This window comes from Pelobates fuscus, chromosome 5, assembly GCF_036172605.1.
Source record: "Pelobates fuscus isolate aPelFus1 chromosome 5, aPelFus1.pri, whole genome shotgun sequence".
In the NCBI taxonomy this organism is placed as follows: domain Eukaryota; kingdom Metazoa; phylum Chordata; class Amphibia; order Anura; family Pelobatidae; genus Pelobates; species Pelobates fuscus.
In genome coordinates, this window is record NC_086321.1 from 26,340,543 (window position 1) to 26,362,549 (window position 22,007).

Here is a 22,007-nt window from a genome sequence, read left to right on the forward strand (position 1 = left end):
AAAGGATCTTAACATGTATAGATTGGTGGAAAGACGAGACAGGGGGGATATGATAGAAACATTTAAATACATAAAGGGAATCAACACAGTAAAGGAGGAGACTATATTTAAAAGAAGAAAAACTACCACAACAAGAGGACATAGTCTTAAATTAGAGGGACAAAGGTTTAAAAATAATATCAGGAAGTATTACTTTACTGAGAGGGTAGTGGATGCGTGGATGCATGGAATAGCCTTCCAGCTGAAGTGGTAGAGGTTAACACAGTAAAGGAGTTTAAGCATGCGTGGGATAGGCATAAGGCTATCCTAACTATAAGATAATGCCAGGGACTAATGAAACATTCCATGTTAAAGGGTAGGATTGTTGAACATCTAAAAACACATGGATTTCAAGATCAGAGACAACATGGGTTTACTTCAGGGAGATCATGCCAAACTAATCTTATTGATTTTTTTGATTGGGTAACTAAAATTATAGATCAGGCTGGTGCAGTAGACATTGCTTACCTAGATTTCAGTAAGGCTTTTGACACTGTTGCACATAGAAGGCTTATCAATAAACTGCAATCTTTGAGTTTGGATTCCAATATTGTTGAATGGGTAAGGCAGTGGCTGAGTGACAGGCAACAGAGGGTTGGAGGGTTGGAGTCAATGGAGTATATTCGAAGCTTGGGCTTGTCACCAGTGGGGTACCTCAGGGATCTGTACTTGGACCCATTCTCTTTAATATTTTTATTAGTGATATTGCAGAAGGTCTTGATGGTAAGGTGTGTCTTTTTGCGGATGATACTAAGATATGTAACAGGGTTGATGTTCCAGGAGGGATAAGCCAAATGGCAAATGATTTAGGTAAACTAGAAAAATGGTCAGAGTTGTGGCAACTGACATTTAATGTGGATAAGTGCAAGATAATGCATATTGGACGTAAAAACCCAAGGGCAGAGTACAGAATATTCGATAGAGTCCTAACCTCAACATCTGAGGAAAGGGATTTAGGAGTGATTATTTCTGAGGACTTAAAGGTAGGCAGACAATGTAATAGAGGAGCAGGAAATGCTAGCAGAATGCTTGGTTGTATAGGGAGAGGTATTAGCAGTAGAAAGAAGGAAGTGCTCATGCCATTGTACAGAACACTGGTGAGACCTCACTTGGAGTACTGTACACAGTACTGGAGACCATATCTTCAGAAGGATATTGATACCTTAGAGAGAGTTCAAGGAAGGGCTACTAAACTGGTTCATGGATTGCAGGATAAAACTTACCAGGAAAGGTTAAAGGATCTTAACATGTATAGATTGGTGGAAAGACGAGACAGGGGGGATATGATAGAAACATTTAAATACATAAAGGGAATCAACACAGTAAAGGATGAGACTATATTTAAAAGAAGAAAAACTACCACAACAAGAGGACATAGTCTTAAATTAGAGGGACAAAGGTTTAAAAATAATATCAGGAAGTATTACTTTACTGAGAGGGTAGTGGATGCGTGGATGCATGGAATAGCCTTCCAGCTGAAGTGGTAGAGGTTAACACAGTAAAGGAGTTTAAGCATGCGTGGGATAGGCATAAGGCTATCCTAACTATAAGATAATGCCAGGGACTAATGAAACATTCCATGTTAAAGGATAGGATTGTTGAACATCTAAAAACACATGGATTTCAAGATCAGAGACAACATGGGTTTACTTCAGGGAGATCATGCCAAACTAATCTTATTGATTTTTTTGATTGGGTAACTAAAATTATAGATCAGGCTGGTGCAGTAGACATTGCTTACCTAGATTTCAGTAAGGCTTTTGACACTGTTGCACATAGAAGGCTTATCAATAAACTGCAATCTTTGAGTTTGGATTCCAATATTGTTGAATGGGTAAGGCAGTGGCTGAGTGACAGGCAACAGAGGGTTGGAGGGTTGGAGTCAATGGAGTATATTCGAAGCTTGGGCTTGTCACCAGTGGGGTACCTCAGGGATCTGTACTTGGACCCATTCTCTTTAATATTTTTATTAGTGATATTGCAGAAGGTCTTGATGGTAAGGTGTGTCTTTTTGCGGATGATACTAAGATATGTAACAGGGTTGATGTTCCAGGAGGGATAAGCCAAATGGCAAATGATTTAGGTAAACTAGAAAAATGGTCAGAGTTGTGGCAACTGACATTTAATGTGGATAAGTGCAAGATAATGCATATTGGACGTAAAAACCCAAGGGCAGAGTACAGAATATTCGATAGAGTCCTAACCTCAACATCTGAGGAAAGGGATTTAGGAGTGATTATTTCTGAGGACTTAAAGGTAGGCAGACAATGTAATAGAGGAGCAGGAAATGCTAGCAGAATGCTTGGTTGTATAGGGAGAGGTATTAGCAGTAGAAAGAAGGAAGTGCTCATGCCATTGTACAGAACACTGGTGAGACCTCACTTGGAGTACTGTACACAGTACTGGAGACCATATCTTCAGAAGGATATTGATACCTTAGAGAGAGTTCAAGGAAGGGCTACTAAACTGGTTCATGGATTGCAGGATAAAACTTACCAGGAAAGGTTAAAGGATCTTAACATGTATAGATTGGTGGAAAGACGAGACAGGGGGGATATGATAGAAACATTTAAATACATAAAGGGAATCAACACAGTAAAGGAGGAGACTATATTTAAAAGAAGAAAAACTACCACAACAAGAGGACATAGTCTTAAATTAGAGGGACAAAGGTTTAAAAATAATATCAGGAAGTATTACTTTACTGAGAGGGTAGTGGATGCGTGGATGCATGGAATAGCCTTCCAGCTGAAGTGGTAGAGGTTAACACAGTAAAGGAGTTTAAGCATGCGTGGGATAGGCATAAGGCTATCCTAACTATAAGATAATGCCAGGGACTAATGAAACATTCTATGTTTCTATGTTTCTATGTAATAAAAAGGCACAGGGTGAACAGCATAAACTAGAATATACACATGTTGGATCATAGAGAAACGTTTGATGTAGATGGACCAGATGGGAAGGAGGAGGAAAGGAGGGAAAGGTAAGAGTAATGAGTTTGCATACACTGCACAGACTTAGACTGCACCTCTCTTATCAAAGCAGAGTTTGAGTCATTCCCTTTGCATTTGCAACAAATCTGTGGAACTCTCAGTTACCGGGGTGGAAAGTGTCTTGAACAGGTACCCCAAACTCCGGTCCCTCAGATATTGCTGAAGTACAACACCCATGATTCTTTCAGCATCTATTGCATTCAAATAATTCTTGAGTCGCAGGCCATAGTTTGAGATCCCTGGTCTTGAGGATGCTGATGCCTGGGAAAAGAGACGTATACACTTAGAAAGGTAAAATAAAAATAAATAAATAAAATAAATATATATAAATCGAAGAGTTAGAAAGAAGGAGTTAGTACATGAGTAGGTTATATATATATAACCTGCTCCTGTGGAAATGAGTATATAGGTACAGCAGTGAGGAGGGATGTGACAAGTGTATACAGGTGTAGGAAAAGAACCTAGAAATGCAGAAATGAGACGAGAAAGGAATAGTAAAGATTATCCTAGAGATCAACTGGGTAACGTGCAGGGCCGGCGCAACCTGTAAGGCGACCTAGGCAGCCGCCTAGGGCGCAACTTACCAGGGGGCGCCGGATCCCTGTCCCCGCTGTGGCTCCTCATGCTGCGCCGCCTGAGCGCTTTAGCAAGCCCCAGGCGGCGCAGCACTGCTGCCTGGAAGGCGGCCGGGTTTATGACCGGCAGGAGGGAAGCGCAGAGCGCTCCCTCCTGCCGGTCTCTCCATGTAGCGTGGCCGGGCGGCGCGGAACGCGAGACAGGAACCTTTGTTTCCTGTAACCGGCCGCCGGCGGAATGACAGGAAGTGCTCACTCAGTGAGCATTTCCTGTCATTCCGCCGGTGGCCGGGTACAGGAAACAAAGGTTCCTGTCTCACGTTCCGCGCCACCTGGCCACGCTACATGGGCAGGAGGGAAGGGTAAGGACCACTAAGGGGGGGAAGGGGGGGGTAAGGACCACTAAGGGAGGGGGGGGGGTTAAGGACCACTAAGGGAGGGGGGGGGTTAAGGACCACTAAGGGGGGGGGTTAAGGACCACTAAGGGAGGGGGGGTTAAGGACCACTAAGGGAGGGGGGGTTTAAGGACCACTAAGGGGGGGGGGGTTAAGGACCACTAAGGGAGAGGAGGGGGGGGGTATAAGGACCACTAAGGGAGAGGGGGGGTATAAGGACCACTAAAGGGGGGGTGGTGGTATAAGGACCACTAAGGGAGGGAGGGGGTATAAGGACCACTAAGGGAGGGGGGGGTATAAGGACCACTAAGGGGGGGTATAAGGACCACTAAGGGAGGGGGGTATAAGGACCACTAAGGGAGGGGGGGTATAAGGACCACTAAGGGAGGGGGGGGTATAAGGACCACTAAGGGAGGGGGGGTATAAGGACCACTAAGGGAGGGGGGGTATAAGGACCACTAAGGGAGGAGGGGGTATAAGGACCACTAAGGGAGGGGGGGTATAAGGACCACTAAGGGAGGGGGGGGTATAAGGACCACTAAGGGAGGGGGGTATAAGGACCACTAAGGGAGGGGGGTATAAGGACCACTAAGGGAGGGGGGGGGCTATAAGGACCACTAAGGGAGGGGGGTATAAGGACCACTAAGGGAGGGGGGGTTATAAGGACCACTAAGGGGGGGTATAAGGACCACTAAGGGGGGGGGTATAAGGACCACTAAGGGAGGGGGGGTATAAGGACCACTAAGGGGGGGGGATAAGGACCACTATGGGAGGGAGGGGGGATAAGGACCACTATGGGAGGGAGGGGGGATAAGGACCACTATGGGAGGGAGGGGGGGATAAGGACCACTATGGGAGGGGGGGGGGGATAAGGAGCACTATGGGAGGGAGGGGGGATAAGGACCACTATGGGAGGGAGGGGGGGATAAGGACCACTATGGGAGGGAGGGGGGGGATAAGGAGCACTATGGGAGGGAGGGGGATAAGGACCACTATGGGAGGGAGGGGGGGATAAGGACCACTATGGGAGGGAGGGGGGGTAAGGACCACTATGGGAGGGGGGTAAGGACCACTATGGGAGGTTGGGGGGGATAAGGACCACTATGGGAGGTTGGGATAAGGACCACTAGGGGAGGGGGGATAAGGACCACTAGGGGAGGGGGGATAAGGACCACTAGGGGAGGGGGGATAAGGACCACTAGGGGAGAGGGATAAGGACCACTAGGGGAGGGAGGGAGGGGGGATAAGAACCACTATGGGAGGTTGGGTTGGGGATAAGGACCACTAGGGGAGGGGGGATAAGGACCACTAGGGGAGGGGGGATAAGGACCACTAGGGGAGGGGGGATAAGGACCACTAGGGGAGAGGGATAAGGACCACTAGGGGAGGGAGGGGGGATAAGAACCACTATGGGAGGTTGGGGGGGGATAAGGACCACTAGGGGAGGGGGGATAAGGACCACTAAGGGGGGGAAGGACCACCAAAGGGGGGTAAGGAGGGAGGACTACTAAGGAGAGGGGAGGAGGGTGATTACCACTAAGGGGGTGGGGGGAGTAGGGGAATGTCTACTAAGGGGTTTGGGAGAGGGAGGACCACTAAGGGGGGAGGGGGGAGTGAGAAGACCACCAAGGGGGACTGCAGAGGGACAGGGGGCCAAGGGAGAGCACTAAGTGACAGAAGGGGAGAACACGGAGAGACAGAAGGGAAGGGGAAATCAATAATTGAGGGGAGAGCACTATGAATTTAAAAAAAAAAAAAGAAAGCTGTTCCCATCTCAGTCCCTATCCTACCCCACAAACCCTCTCTTTTACACTACACACATACACAATGCATCCCCCCCACACACACACAGAAACATACAATGCATTCCTACTCACACACAGACACACCCGAAACACACAATTCATCCCTTACGTTCTCTTACATAATTAATGCACCCCTTACAGACACACACTGCATTCAATTACATACACAGAAACAAACCTTGCACCCCTTACACACACACACACAGAAACATACAATGCATTCCTTACACGCAAACACACTACATCCCCTATAAACACACTACATCCCTTACACAAATTGCACACATAAAACATCCCCAACTCATGGATGGGCCATGTAGGTGGATTTATGGGTGGGCATTGTAGGCGTATGCCCCCTGGGGGCCCAGACCTTGAGTTGTGTAAGGGGCCCTAAAAAATGGAGCTGCTTCCTGTTCGTTAATTGTTGTGAGCACTGTTAAAAACAGTCTCCAGAGAGCCTCTTCTACACCAGACCTGTGGAGCCAGACTGAGCCCATCATCAGCCTCTTGTCGTCAACTGGTGGTAAGTAGGCAATACAATATATTATTAGTGGCACTAATCTCTAATTTACCTCACATTAAATGGATACTATAGTCACCAGAAGCACTACAGCATAATGTAGTGGTTCTGGTGTCTATAGCCTGTGCCTGTAGGCTTTTTAATGTAAACACACTGTCTTTTCAGATAAGACACTTTGTGAAGACTGGCGTTGGCCCATATGGCAGAGCATATGGGCGGGGCATTGTGATGTCACATGGTGGGCTGGACATATGGGGGGGCGGCAAAAAATGTTTTGCCTAGGGCGGCAAAAATCCTTGCACCGGCCCTGGTAACGTGTTATGACTTATGGACCAGGATGGGGTAAAGCCTGTATTGTAGTTTATTTCTGAAAATTACTCGGTGATCTATCCTTTATGCCTCACAGTGTTTAATCTCGAACCCCTGTTATTTGTTTATTTGCTTTTTTTGTTATTTTGTCTCCTTTTTGCTGCCATTGTTGTAATCATTCAGAGCCAGTGCTGCTCAACAAGATCTTACCAAGCCCACCCATGGTGTGATTTTGTGAAGTGCAATCCTCCTGATTCTTCTGGTTTTTGGTGTACGAGGACACTAACAGGGTTATTCACTAAATGAAGAATTTCCAGGACTTTAAAGCAAATTCAACGTGAGTTTCAAATTGAAGGTCAAAATAACTGAATTTGAAAAATTCTCTAAGTCAGCTATGCTTCCACATTGGCTACTTTGGTCTTAAATTTAAAATTCACTTTGAATTTACTTTGAATTCCCAAAAAATCTTGCTTTAGTAAATAGCCATGAGAAGCCTTGACAATCTCATAAAGGTTTAAGGTTTATATCAAGATCCTGCAGGGCAGTCGTAAACTTTATAATAGTTTTATAAAATAAAATCGGTGGTGATGCCTTTTGGTATCAAAAACCAGTATGGTGTTAATGTCCCAGAATTATTTGAATGCAATAGATGGTGAGGGAATCATGGGAATTGTAGTTCAGCAATATCTGAGTGACCGGAGTTTGGGGTACCTATTCAAGATACTTTCTATCTTCATAACCGAGAGTTGTTTGGATTTGCTGCAAAAGGAGTTGTAGCGGATTGGTACCGGGCTGTCCCACGACATGTATGAGAATAAGTGTATTTGGTCATATGGCTGGTTTAATGTGTATGTACATGTATAGAAAGCATGGTATCCGGGTATAATGACAGTTAAATGTATGTAAAGAATTGTATTCCTCTAGTTGTTCGGTAGAATCATTCAAATAAAACAAGGGAATGAAACTACCGAACAACCAGACCACCCAGGAATGAGTGTGCCTCCAATTACCGTTTGCAACAATGTTGCAAACAGGTAATTGGCAATCAGTGCAGTGTGGTCTTTGTCCTCTGGGTGGCCGCCATTCGGGAAACAAACACGTGGCGGCGGCCATCTTAAACTACCGAACAGCGGTGTTTTGCCGTCGAGTGTCTGGAACTAAAATCGGACACTTGACTAGGCAAACACCGCTGAGACCTCCATACTTCCAGAAATTCGTATGGAAACTACCGAATGACCCGCCGTTCGGTAGAAAGAGCCCCATAAACAAGGGAATTCATTCAAACCCTCTCCAGGCTCTATAACACAGGCAATTCGCCTGTTTTCATTCCCTTGTTTGTGACCGACCGCAGGGCCAAAATGCATGGAACTGTTTTCGGATACTTTACCCATGCGGTCGGTCAAATCTTTGGAACCCCATATCTCACGAACCATTCATCCGAATGGGCTAATTTTTAAGTATGTTGGTCCCCCAGAATAGAGCTATCTGGGGATGTTGGATTTGTGGATGTACCCCAAGTATTTAGGGTACATCCAAAACTCGGGGAAAACTGTGTACACAATAAGGGGATTATGATGCTAGAGGAGGGGAGGAGATCTGTGGGAGGTTACTACTTAGAGATTGGATAATGTCTTAAGTGATAGAACCTCCTCCCTTGCATGGGAGAGGGCTTTATAAGGAACTGTGGAATAAAGCTTGTCAGTCTACTCCTGAAACTGTGTGTCGTCCAGTTATTGGGATTGCGATGGGGATACTGCTGTATTACTTTACCTGCTGGAAACCTTGCCTATGGACTTAACATCACCTTGTTCCTGAGCCTCACTGGAATCTCTAGTGGAGAATAGCTGTGCAAGATCGGCTCTCCGCTACAGGAGTGATTCAAACACTGGTTTGAAAAGAGAGGTGCCGTCTAAGTCTGCGCAGTGTATGCACTCTTATATCTGACTTCCTTCTCTTCTTCCTTCCTTCTTCTCATCTGTTCCATCTGTTCCATCTACAAGGTTTTCTCTCGGATCCGACACATGTATTATATATTTTTAGACTTGCATTTATATATTTTGGAAATAAGGCATTGATGTAATATTTTTGCATAAGCTTTTCAAATGACTTGATATATTTGGATAAACTTTTAAAATGATGTAATATTTAAAAACAAAAAAAATCCATATTTTGATATTTTTTTATATATTGATATATTATGGATATATTAATATTTTGAAAAAAAAATTATTATCTGGGTTGGGGTATGCTATGGGTCTTATAGATGTATGAGTGGTAATGATTGGGAACAGGTCATTTAACTACTGGGGTAGTAAGTGGTACAAACTCAGACAAACTGGTGTAGGACTGGACGGCATGTTCGGTGGTAAAATGTAAAGGTTGGAAAAGGGACGCATATTTTACATTTTGCACGTAATATTTTGAGTGCATAAACACGTTTGATAGCTTCCTGGCCACTATAGACAAAGCATGTTGAAGTAAGTGGAGCGTAGACTCTAAAACCTGAGTAATGAGTCAATTTAAATTCTGATTCCTAAAGATCTCCACTCTCAAATCACTGCACAGCCATAACTTAATCCCCTTTAACCAAGTGCTTAATTAAACAAAGAGTCCCAGCCTCTTCCCTTGTCCTCAGCCCGAAACTTCTTCAAAAAACAGAAATCTCTGACATGACTTCTGCTGAGATAAATCCTCCAGTCATGCTGACCAATATATTTTATCCACCAAGGATGATACTAATAATAAGAGATCGGCAATGGATAAGCTTTTATAAATCAGGGCTCTTACAACCTCATGTTTCAGCTTGTTTCTAATTTCAAAACTGTCTTTCACGCCATATTCCAAATTTAAAGGAAATACATTTGGTTCCTTAATTTCTATATTTGGTAATACAGAGATTTTTGGTTCTCAATTTATATAAAGAGTAGCAATATGTTAAAACACAAAGTAGCGTACTTGTATAATAAAGAATATATAATATATGCAGAGTACATATAGAATATATAATATATGCAGAGTACATATAGAATATATAATATATGCAGAGTATATATAGAATATATAATATATGCAGAGTACATATAGAATATAGAATATATGCAGAGTACATATAGAATATATAATATATGCAGAGTACATATAGAATATATAATATATGCAGAGTATATATAGAATATATAATATATGCAGAGTACATATAGAATATATAATATATGCAGAGTATATATATAATATATAATATATGCAGAGTACATATAGAATATATAATATATGCAGAGTACATATAGAATATATAATATATGCAGAGTACATATATAATATATAATATATGCAGAGTACATATAGAATATATAATATATGCAGAGTACATATAGAATATATAATATATGCAGAGTACATATAGAATATATAATTTATGCATGTAAAAATTATGTATGAAACTATCATATACTATCAAATAAGAATTCAGTTTAGATACGGAAAATTACGTTTAAGAGCAAATATGTGCATGGTCTGTGGGTAAATTTTAAGACATTATTGTATATACAAAATATCATTTCTTGTGTGACTGCATGTCTCTCTGAAAAAAACGGACATGTTGCATTGACCGCTTGAGAATCTGTATTTCGTTCCTTGACAGTTTGTTATTACAATGTAACTCATACTATTTCATTGTTTTTGTGTTATCGCAGCTGGGGAATAGTAGGCAATATGAAATTTGGAAAATGGATACAACAGACGTATCGTATGCACATAAGGTGAAGTTATGAACACTCTGAGATGGACAAGTAAATGAGATATGTCTCGGTTTGACGGGTCTGTCTTAGAATGGAGAGGTATGACCCGTGTCTTGGATTGCTGCTGTATAAGGTTTACTTTAAATGTTTTTTTTTTTCTTTCAAACTACGCAATGTTAGCTTCCTTTGACTTATACATTTGAAGAATTTAAATACATAAATAAGAAAATGTTAGTTTAACAATAAATCCACTACTGGCTTTTCTCCAAGCTCAAAGCCTTCTGACATGATAAATGCAGATTATCTGTTTTTTTTTATTTTATTTTGTATTTTTTTAAACAAATGTTCAGAAGCAAAATCCATTTTCTGTATATGGTTAACAAACTGCACATAAATCTTCACAGCAGTCTTTTATTTCAGACAAAAATATAGCATTTATACGTTCTCTAAATACAAGTGATTTTACACATTTGTGAACTCCAAGTTCATTCATGACAAGCCATTTATAAAAAAAAAAAAGCGTGATGGCATTAACACACATTTTCTAATTGTCTGCGACTATTTTAACAAAACAGCGAACAAAATGTGAAGAGCTCGAAGTAATTCTGTATACTGTGCCAACTTGTTTATAATACAAAATGTTAAAGTAGCATAAGTGCCAATATTTCAGTCATTAACCCCTTAAGGACACACGACCTGTGTGACATGTCACGATTCCCTTTTATTCCAGAAGTTTGGTCCTTAAGGGGTTAAGAGCAATATCTTTCACCAGGAACAAAGCTGAAAAAAGGTTCAAGTTGCACGGTGGGTCGACAAAAATCCATTTAGTTATATGTAACAAATGAACAATACAAATTTTCATGTTGTGGGAAATTAACAAATCAACTGATTTAGGAAATATGAAGCTGTATTATATTATTATATTTTGTTATATTATATATTCATGTTATAATATTTTATTAAATATTGTGATGCATGCATAGCTCTCAATGATTGACTTTGTAAATGTGTTCTCTAACAGGTTTAAAAATAATATCAGGAAGTATTACTTTACTGAGAGGGTAGTGGATGCGTGGAATAGCCTTCCAGCTGATGTGGTAGAGGTTAACACAGTAAAGGAGTTTAAGCATGCGTGGGATAGGCATAAGGCTATCCTAACTATAAGATAAGGCCAGGGACTAATGAAAGTATTTAGAAAATTGGGCAGACTAGATGGGCCGAATGGTTCTTATCTGCCGTCACATTCTGTTTCTGTGTTTCTATGTTAATCCTCAAAGACCACCATCGCTATCATTGTTAGAACTGAACTAGTTTATCTCAAACTTCTGGACCATCTCTGAGAACTGATTTGAGAATTAGTGAGTTAGGGAGAGACCTCTAGGGCAACAGCAGTCACACACTGTTATATACAGTAGATCATCTCAATGACATCAGTAGTAAAAAAGGACATTGGCTTCTCTAATATTTCCTAGCTGAAACCCTTCATAGTGGAATTGACTCTGTTAACTATGCTGACTATGTGAAAGGACCACTAGAGGCACCCAGATCACTTAATCTTAATAAGGTGGTCTGGTAGCCATTTAATTAAAGTCTGTAAAACATTGCTATTAAGTAGATAAGCTAATGTTATGTTTGCAGGTTGACACATCTCTAGTGACTGGTTATACAATTAAATGACTCTCATAGAGAGCATTTGATTGGCATAGCGTAGCATTTTACCACACATGTCCTCTAGTCTCCCAATGCTTTCCCATTGAAGATCTTGGCCAAAGAGGTGGGATTGGCATTGCAGAGCCTGATGTGGCAAGGGCTACAAGGAAAGTTAAACAACATATTTTTATTGCAAACAGGCAGAGTGTGAGGCTGGTAACCTAAATAGTTAGAAGTACACTATAGCATTAGTAATGCAATCTTTCCTATAATAATAACCCAAGCGTGTGACATAAGAAGGAACCGAATTTACTGGGACCGAGCATTCAAATTTACATTTTAAACAACTGCAGTAGGGAACTGCGGAAGGTTTATTATAGTATCTGGAATTGATCTGGCATTGTTTTATCTTGATTTTAATTCTGCGAGCTTCCTAATCAGTTGTCTGTATATTTTCATTAGTAACAGCTTCTAATTCCACCAGGTTGGGTTCTGGTCAAGTATCATAGTACCCTAATCTCGTGCATTGGTAATACTAACTATATAAGAATAACCGAAACGCAATGATTACTGGCAGTCTTAAAGCTGAGCTCATTCTCAGTGATATTATGATATGTCTTCCTCTACATCTACAAAAGAAGGTACTATCTAACGAAATGAATAAATCAATGCCCACTTCTAGCACCACCAGTTGCGCACACTGTGTATATTGCTAAGGTACCTATTCGTTTTTTGCTGTTGATCTAAAATAAAGCAAAACACCCAGTTTGAAGCACTTTCAATTTGGCAACAAACTAGGAACAAAAAATTCCCTCTTGACCCCAGAATGGCAGTCAGATTTATCCTTGGATCAAGCAGTTATTGCCCTACATTGAAAGATTATATCCTTTAATATTCTGTTTTTGCAAATATGCATCTAGTAGCTGTTTCAACATCTGTACAGACTCTGATAAAACCACTTCTTCAGACAGAGAATTCCACATCCTTGTTCTTCTTACGATAAAAAACCCTTTCCTTTGGCTTAGACTAAATCTTCTTTCTACCAGTCTAAATGCATGAGCTTGTGTCCTATGTAAAGTCCTGTCTGTGAATAGATTTCCACACAATGATTTGTATTGGCCCATGATTTGTATTGGCGACATTTTTCAAAACTAAGGAGGTTTAACCCCTTCAGGACCAGACTGTTTTTGCAATGTTTGTACGTTAAGGACCAGAGCTGTTTTAACACTTTTGTGGTATTTGTGTTTAGCTGTAATTTTCCTCTCTCTCATTTACTAAAACCTTTACATGGGGGGTACTGTTACACTCGGGAGACTTTGCTGAACATAAATATTAGTGTTTCAAAACAGTAAAACATATCACAACAATTATATCATCAGTGAAAGTGCCGTTTGTGTGTGAAAAATGCAAGAAAGGTCACTTTCACTGACAATATCATCGCTGTTATATGTTTAACTGTTTTGAAACACTAATATTTGTGTTCAGCGAAGTCTCCTGAGTAAAACAGTACCCCCCCATGTACAGGTTTTAGGGTGTCATAGAAAATTACAGGGTTAAATACAGTGCTAGCAAATTAAATTCTCTGGACTTTTGGCCTGGGTTGTCAGGCAGGTCCCTCAAATTGCAATCAATAAAATTACTTGATTATGTAAAAATATTACATAAATACGCACGTAGAATTTAACTATATATACATATTTATATATTTGAAGTCTACATGTATATTTATGAAATTATTTATGTAATTATGTAAAAGGATATATATATATATTGTATTAGTTTGATTTATTTATATATACATAGATGTATATATAATTTCATTCTAAGTGTATTTTGATATAAATATATATATATAAAATATATAAAATCTCATACATATATATATGTATATATATATATATATATATATAAAACGTATTGTTTTTTATTATTTTTGCATTTTTAATTAATTTTAATTTACTTAATAATTTAAAAAAATATTTGTATTTTATAATAATGGATATATACAATATATATAGTTATATATATTATAAATATACGTGTGTAATTTAATTATAAGTGTATTTTTATATTAAAGGAACACTATAGTCACCTAAATTACGTTAGCTAAATAAAGCAGTTTTAGTGTATAGATCATTCCCCTGCAATTTCACTGCTCAATTCACTGTCATGTAAGAGTTAAATTACTTTGTTTCTGTTTATGCAGCCCTAGCCACGCCTCCCCTGGCTATGATTGACAGAGCCTGCATGAAAAAAAAACTGGTTTCACTTTCAAACAGATGTAATTTACCTTAAATAATTGTATCTCAATCTCTAAATTGAACTTTAATCACATACAGGAGGCTCTTGCAGGGTCTAGCAAGCTATTAACATAGCAGGGGATAAGAAAATCTTAATTAAACAGAACTTGCAATAAAGAAAGCCTAAATAGGGCTCTCTTTACAGGAAGTGTTTATGGAAGGCTGTGCAGGTCACATGCAGGGAGGTGTGACTAGGGTTCATAAACAAAGGGATTTAACTCCTAAATGGCAGAGGATTGAGCAGTGAGGCTGCAGGGGCATGTACTATACACCAAAACTGCTTTATTAAGCTAAAGTTGTTCAGGTGGCTATAGTGTCCCTTTAATATATGTATATATTGCTATAAAAATACACTTAGTATGACACATAGTATGCATATATATATATATATATATATATATATATATATATATATATATATAAAATTATATTCTTATTGATTAACTTTTTATTTATTTTTTTATTTTACACATGCAGGGAGACTGCCTGTCAGCACAGGCAGTCCCCCTGCAGGCAGATACATGGACAGCTATTGTGGCCATGTGACCGCTCACACCGGGGGAACGACGGCGATCAGGTAAGTACATAATACCGTTATGACGGTTCAGGACCATCACCGGTCCTCAAGGGGATTTTTCCGATGATGGTCCTGAACCATCACCGGTCCTGAAGGGGTTAAATTTGTTAACCTTTCTTCATAGTTAAAATGTTCCATTCCTTTTATTAATTTTGTAGCCCGCCTCTGCACTGTTTTCTAATGCCATCATATCCTTCTTTAGAACAGGTGCTCGAAATTGTATAGCATATTCAAGATGTGGTCTTACCAGTGATTTATAAAGAGGCAAAATGATATTCTCATCCTAAAAATTAATGCCCTTTTTCATGCATGACAATACCTTACTGGCCTTAACCACTGCTGATTGGCATTGCACATTGTTGCATAGTTTGTTGTCTATAACAATTCCCATGTCCTTCTCGAGTGTTGTTTGTCACAGTTCTCACCGTGCAAGTCCCCCACGCACAGATTCACAGCCCAGGTAGCTTCTTACCTGGTTACCGTGAGCTGTGTTTATCTGCAAGTGTGAGCATACATCTCTGCACTTTGGACTCCAACCAAGGTTAGCCGTGACATTGTTATCCCCAATTCGCTTCCATTAAGGGTATAAGTTGCTTGTGCATTCTTTATGCACAAGTGCATAACTTCTACATTAAATTTCATCTGCCATTTAAGTGCCCAGTGCCCTAGTCTATCTAAATCCCTCTGCAGCAAAGTAATATCTTGCTCACATTTTATTACTTTACAGAGTTTTATATCATCTGCAAACACTGAAACAAGACTTTCAAAGAGGTCCCAAAACAGAACCCTTAGAGACACCACTTGCCACCTCTGTCCAGTTTGAAAATTTATCATTAATGACAACTCTCTGTACTCTATTTTTTTTTTTTTATTAAAACATGCATTCTTTATGTTTATTTTGTTTTTATTCAAGATTTTCATAAATGATGATAACATTGCTCAGATAACAGAAGCTGAGATAACAAAAATCCATTCAGTGACATTTTGTAAACATGCATCTAACAGGGTTCCTTATGAGACAACTTAACGTTGTTTTCTGGATGTTAATTAACATAGGTTGGTACAGTGCGTTATCAGTTCACGAGCATGCGTAAGTGGGTTTTACAAACCCATAACAGATTTCCTCCCTAGATGGTCCCATGCGGATGAGAATGATTGAGCAATAACATGGTAAGTTGTGCGTGTCCCATTGTGTGGATATGGCTGCTAAGGAGCGTGTCCGTGATCTGTGCTCAAACTTAACTTTAATTCGAATTGGGGTATCTGTTGTCAGATATCTGTCCCCTGATAGATTGCTAGGAACATGAGCATCATGTTTGTTGTCTGGTATGAACAATAAAGGGTTTAAACTTAGGGTATTGTAAAATTCCATTAGTAGCATAATATATTGTTTATTTGTAACTGGCCCTATGGAATGTAACTTTTTTGTCCTGCTGTTTATGTGGAGTATTTTGTTTTTATTGGATGTTTGTCTCAACGGATAACTTTCAGCTTACATTTGTCTCGCCTATAGGTTGACAGTAGTTATCACATAGATAATGCTAAGATGGAACCTCTTGACCCATCTTGTATCGAGATTGCCTAGTCAAATTCTTGGTCGTATACATGTCGTGGGCTGTATAAAATGATCGGTTTAGTGAGTCCTAATTAATTGTGTTTGGAGTGTCGTTGTGTCTTGTGTAAGGCTTGTTGGCCCCTGTGATGTCCTTTGGGAAGTCATGGTGTTATTGGTCTTTTCGTCCGATTGCTGTGAATTTCGTATTGCACCCAGTTTTAATAGCTTGGTAGTACCCATGCTCCGTTGTCTGGGCTGTGAGCTGATATATGTGGGAATCAGTCTAGATGTGACTCCCACTATAAAGCCTACTCCAAGTTTCTGCTTTCGGTCGGTCGCGAGTATATCCCTTCAGGGGCAATAGACAGACTAGTGTCCCTAAACCTAATCCGCGTCGATAGTGTAGGGCTTACCTTCCGTCTGTCTGACTGTTCGGTGGCTGGTGGCTGAATACTGTCAGTATGCCTATCTATGAACCCCTGGCGGGCCCCGGTCTCATGTCTATCTGGCGCCTTGCCTCCGGTCGCCACCGCCCGGCTCGCCTCTTGTGTGGATGGGGGTACAGGGGGGGGGGGGAGGACCACGAGTGGATGTAGCGGCGGGGAGGGGGTGGGGGGTGACGGTCCCCATCTCCACCCGCAGGCCCGAGGCAGCCCAGGTCAGGCGTGCCATCTCTGTCTGCCCTGTGTTGTATCCTCTCCGGTTACCTTCCGGCCAGGTAGAGGATCCAAGGGGTCCAGCACTGTTGATATTTTTCCATGTTGTTCCTTATCGCCGCCGTGAGCCTTTCCATCTCATGTATCTCTTCGACTTTATCCATCCACTGCTGGAGTGTGGGTGTCTGTTCTGATTTCCATCTGATCGGGATCAGAGCCTTAGCCGCGTTGAGGAGGTGTTTTGTCAATGATTTTTTATATTGTGAGAGGGGCGTCTGGGTGTGGTAGAGCAGCATCTGGAGCGGTTGAAATGGGGGCTCCGTGCCCTGTATCTCACGGATAGCTCCGTGGATCTCCCGCCAGTAAGGGGCTATCCTTTCGCACGACCACCATATGTGGAGGTCTGTTCCTGGTCCCTCCCCACATCTCCAGCATGTGTCTGGGACTTCGGACAGCATGCGGTGGAGCCTTTCCGGGGTGCGGTACCAGCCGATGAGTAATTTGTAATTTAGTTCTTGTAGTTTGGAGCACATGGAGCTCTGGTGCGTGAGAATATATATTTTGGTCCACTGGTCATCGGAGAGCTCTGTTCCCGTCTCTCTCTCCCACCGTGCGGCGTGTTTTGCTGGCTCGAGCGGGGCCTTCGATCTGAGCAGAGAGTAAAGGGCTGAGATCCCCCGGGGGATGTGCGTCCCGTTATCGCAGCATTTCTCGAACTCTGTAAGGGGTCTGTGAAAGAGATGTCTCCCCTGTTGGGCCTTATAGTAGGTCTTGATTTGGATGTACCGAAATCTCTCTAGCCCTGTTGGGTTGTCGTTCTCCATTAAGTCCGATAGTTGTTTGAGCGTAACCGTGGTGCACCATTGGTGTATGTGGGTTCGGCTCACTCCGCCAAAGGCTGCCAAATCCTGGGGCAGGAGCCCCCCTGCCACCTCAGGGTTAAAGAGTACCGGGGTCATCGGCCCCGGTACTGTGGTAAGGGAAACGCGTCACACGAACGTCACTGGAGGGGCGGACCCGGAAACGGTCACGTGATTGGACTGATCGGACTGCAATCAGGAAGCGTTTTTACAATATTTGTTCATGCTTTTATGTGGGTGACTCTGCGAGTCTATACCCACCACATCCCAAGTAAGGGTTTTAATTTTTTATGTAATAAACTTACTTAAGATATTATTCAATTGGAGGTCCTCCCCTTCTGTTTTCACACACAGCACAGCAGGGATCGGCAGTGAATATATCCTTTGAAGGATTCAGCGGTGTGGGGATATCCCCTCTCCTAAAGAGCCTTGCAAACCCAGAGCCAGGGGTGATAGGGCTCTGGGACATGTGAGTTTTTTTCCCTAAGATTTCTCTAAATATATAGGAGTGTATTCAGACAGTCTGCACTATTATTTGTATTTTATATTTGCAGATTATTTTAGCGCGCTGTTTTGGTAACTATTGTCTATTTTTTGCACATTTTTTGTGTATTGTATTTTAAGTGCTGCCATAATATCTGTACGGTGTTTCTATAGCGCTCACATATTGGTTTGATTTTGTGTTTTAAGTTCACTATATTAGCCTGGTGCTTATATTGTGTTTTTCTGTGAGCTTGCTGGGAAAACCACTATGTCTATATTTGAGGCAAGAGGCAAATATTGTTCCAATTTGGTCAATATTTTTGGGGAGGAGATAGTCTGTGATACCCCCAATATCCCTAAAACAATACCTGAACTCTGTAAAGATTTACAAAAATTACTCACAAAAGAATTAAAAATAAAGTGGGAAATCGCCACATTGGAACAATATATTAAGGAAGAAATGGTACCAAGGGGGCTACGATTTAATAAAACACCCACCTTTGATAGGGACAGTGAAGAGTTCATGGAAGAATGGGATCAATATTTGAATGTGATATCCATAGGCCTCTTAAAAATTATAATTAAGAGACGACAGCTTAATCTTAGGGAATTAGATGTGAAGATAAAAGCTATTAAGGCATTTTTACAACCTTTTTTGGAATCTAGAGAAATGGAAAAATGTTCAGGAGAGATTATGGAGGATATGAATAAAACAGAAAGGGAAGTTATTCTCATCAAAAAGAAGAAATACCACGAGATAAACAAGATTATAGGGAGAATAAAGTACATGCTTTCCATAGGGGGAATTTTGAAAATAGAAGGGGAAGGCTAGAATCCCAAAATCATGTTCCAAGGACAGAATACCCAGAGAGGAAATATGAGGGGTTCAGAAAGCAGTACCAACAGGGGCGTAGACAGTACAATGGAGATGGGTACCAGTATAGAAGAAGGAGGAGATCACTCAGTGGCAATAGACAAAATCGAAGGAAGTATAATCACAATCAACAATGGCGGACCAATTTTCAGGGTGGTGATACCCCAATTAAGGGATCTGAAAGACAGGTTGAGAATAGAGCCACTAAGGGTATAACCCAAAAAGAGGAGAATAAAAAAGGAAAAGATCAAGAACCCAGGTTAGAATCCAATGTATGGAAACCGGTCTCCCCTTGAGCGAAACGTAAGCCAACAGACTCTATAGAGTCTAATGGACACGAGACTAGATACACAACCCAGAAACAAGGAGGGCACCCGAAAAAAGATTTTTTAGACTGGGAACACAAAAGAAGGGAAAGAATAAAATTAAACCTTCCAAGTTCCCCATTAAAAAGAAGAATGGAAAGAGAGGAACAAGAGGGGGAAATAAGATACAGAGAAGGAAAAAGGGGAAGGATATAGAGATAAAGGGAATATACAATCTTTCAAAGTTCGCGTTGAATACTATGCAAAGTAGAGTACTAGCTAGGGGGATAAAATTCTGCCCAACAGCTAATGTGGATCATTTTTCTGTGTATATAGACCTTAAAAGATTTGTTAGGAAGTTATGCCTAAAACGTTTTTTTCTAGAGAAGGAAAATAATGTAGATGAACCGAGAGGAGATGAACAAAAGCATAATTTTACCTCACTTAAAAAGAAGTCTACCTTCTTTCCGAAAAACTGTAAGACAAAATCAATGGATGCCTTTGAGGAACTAGTGATGCGAGAGGTAGAACGAATCAAGAGGATAAATAGACATAAGGTGAACTTAAATAAGGAAGAACAACAGGCCCTGGCTGAATTAAGAGAGAATACGGAGGTTATAATCAAACCAGCCGACAAGGGGGGGGGGCATCGTCCTTATGAATAGGGAGTATTATGTAGAGGAGTCATTAAGACAGCTTAATGATGGGATCACATATAGAAAACTAAAAGGAGATCCTACTAAAGAGAAAAAAGATATGTTTTTGGACTTTTTGAATAAAGGCCTACTAATGGAGGTTATCTCCAAAACAGAATATGACTATCTAGCTGTGATGCACCCAAGGATACCTGTATACTATTTTTTGCCAAAAATCCATAAGCATGAGACTAGGCCACCAGGGAGACCTATTATCTCCGGGATAGGCTCGGTGTCAGCCCCCTTGTCGGAATATATCGATCTGTGTTTACAGCCTTTGGTTAAGAAAACTAAGGCCTATTTGCGAGACACTAGTCAGATTCTGCAAATACTGGAGGGGGTTGAGTGGAAGGATGGGGACATCCTCGTAACTGCGGATGTGTCCTCACTTTACTCAATTATTCCACACGAAAAGGGTATAGAGGCCGTTGAATTTTTCTTGGCCTCATCCAACTTATCTCCGGACCACCAAGCTTTTATTTTGGAAGGTATCCACCTTATCCTGACTAACAATTATTTTCATTTTTTGGATTCATTTTATCTACAGATCCTCGGGACGGCGATGGGGACTAGGTTCGCACCCAGCTATGCGAACCTATTTATGTCCTATTGGGAGGAATCCTTTATATATGGGAACCATGGCTGGGTGCAGAGCCTGGTCACCTATCGCCGTTACATTGACGATCTATTTTGGATCGGGAGAGGCACTACGGAAGATCTGATTACTTTTTTGGCCTACCTTAATTCGAACTCCTGGGGAATCCAGCTCACCATGGACCATAGTGATAGCCAGGTGAATTTTTTGGACTTACGTATTTTTATTTCTCAACATCAAATACACACAGAGACCTTCTTCAAGAAGGTAGACGTTAATAGTTTTATTTTTTACGACAGCTGTCACTATGGCCCCTGGTTGAATAATATTCCCAAGGGGCAGATGCTAAGACTCAAGAGGAACTGCACGAGGGAGGAAACATGTGAGGTCCAGATTAATCAACTAATGGACCAACTTACAGCTAAACATTATCCTAAGACCCTACTAGACAAGGCCCATAAAGAAATAGGAAAGATTAATAGGAAGGAGCTACTTGATAAAAATAATAAAAAGACAAGGAACAAAGGGGAGAATAAAAATAATGAAGTTTCTCTGATTTTCAACTACTCAGGGAAAAACAGGGAAATAAAAAGTATAATCAATAAGTATTGGTTCATCTTAAAAGAAGACCCCCTGTTAGAAAAAATAGTTTCAAAAAACCCCAAGATTGTCTACAGAGGGGTACCAAGCATTAAAAGTCATCTGGTAAAAAGTAGTCTGAAGCAGGAAAGCTCAAGTAGGAACTTCCTTAATCAGGATGTGGGCTTTTTTCAGTGTGGATACTGCTTGGCTTGCAGGACCACGGCAGCCCCGAAGTGTGTGAAAAAGGAATTGATGGGTGGGAATACGGAACAAGCATATTGTGTCAAACAGTTGATCACTTGCCACACTACCTATTGTATATATGTTCTTACATGCCCATGCAATATGCACTATGTCGGAAAGACCACCAGACAAGTGCATATCCGCATTGAGGAGCATATACGTAATATAAAGAAAGGCTTTAAAGAACATCCCCTCTCTTCCCATTTCATTCAGAAGCATCAGGGCGATGTCACTAAATTAAAATTCATCGGGATAGAAA